This window comes from Marmota flaviventris, chromosome 5, assembly GCF_047511675.1.
Source record: "Marmota flaviventris isolate mMarFla1 chromosome 5, mMarFla1.hap1, whole genome shotgun sequence".
Taxonomy (NCBI): Eukaryota; Metazoa; Chordata; class Mammalia; order Rodentia; family Sciuridae; genus Marmota; species Marmota flaviventris.
This window is the reverse complement of record NC_092502.1, coordinates 36608687-36609839: the sequence shown is the minus strand read 5'-3', so window position 1 is coordinate 36609839 and position 1153 is coordinate 36608687. Positions and strand designations below refer to the sequence as shown.

General features: G+C 37.7%; 1 non-coding gene across 1 annotated transcript; it reads left to right on the top strand.

Annotated features, from left to right (window-relative positions):
- The first annotated feature begins 749 nt into the window (after positions 1 to 749).
- Trnaa-agc (transfer RNA alanine (anticodon AGC)) lies at positions 750 to 824 on the top strand. The gene has a single exon. It is a non-coding gene; the product is annotated as a tRNA-Ala (tRNA).
- The last annotated feature ends 329 nt before the right edge of the window (positions 825 to 1153 follow it).

The window sequence follows — 1153 nt, the reverse complement described above, 5'->3', positions numbered from 1 at the left end:
GTTCTCAGCTGACTATGGGGGTGTGGGTAAGCAGAGCCTCTTCATCAGATGGGCTGACTTGGTGATTTATGTGGTGATTTTGAGGCTCTGATAATAGATTTGAACGTTTTAAATTACATTATTGGTTAATTAAGTCCTTGCATTCATTTTTTAAATGATTTTTAAAATATGGAATTCATGCAAGTAAAGTGCTTTACCACCACACGAAAACTACACTAATGGAGCCTTATGTCTTGACATAGGATATTTTAAGTTCTTCAACCTTGTTCTTATTTTACAAATGGTGTGATGGGCAGGGAGGAAAGGAAGGTTGTAGGTTCATACTAACAAATGAATTTGTAGGACCACTATTTTCTTGTTCAACTTTATTATGTTTAAAATATTTTTTTTCTGCTTGTAAAAAAAAAAAACAAAACCTAGGGTGAATTCGAAGATGTGTGCTGTCTGTACAAAGCAGCTCTTGAGGGGGAAGGCCCCAGGTAAAATACAGATGTTTGACCTCTTGACAACTAAGTCTCTGACCTCAGATGGATTTGCATGATCCAACAGTACCAAAGAGGGAATTATTAAAAAAAAATGCTAATGATAAGGAGGATTTCTGCTACACAGGAAGAATTAAAGCCATCAGAAGTAGAAATGACATTTTTCTGGTAGGGTAGTGATCAGATGACAGCAAATCTTTGTCAAGTGCCACCACCCCTTACCCCCCCACCCCCCAAACAAACCCTTCAAACACAGTCAGAATGGAGTTTGGGGCTATAGCTCAGTGGTAGAGTGTATGCTTAGCATGCATGAGGCCCTGGGTTCAAACCCCAGTACCAAAATATAAAAGTAAAAACATTTTAAAAAAGGGTCAGAACCTAAACCAGTAACTGAGAGCTGTTAACTAGTTTTCTTGTGAAAAATATAACATCAAGAGAAAAACATTCAAGCAGCTGAATTTCAGAGAAAGGCATAATGCTGGCTTGCCAAGGAAGGACAAGATATTGTTTGATACCTGGAAAAATACCGTTTCCTGACCAAATGATTTTAAAAAAGTTATTGTTATTGGTGACACAGAGCTCTTAAGTAAACTCGTAAGAGAGGTATGACCAATATACAGAGAAGTGTACAGACTGTAAGCTCCACAGAGTGCACACTCATGAAATCATAG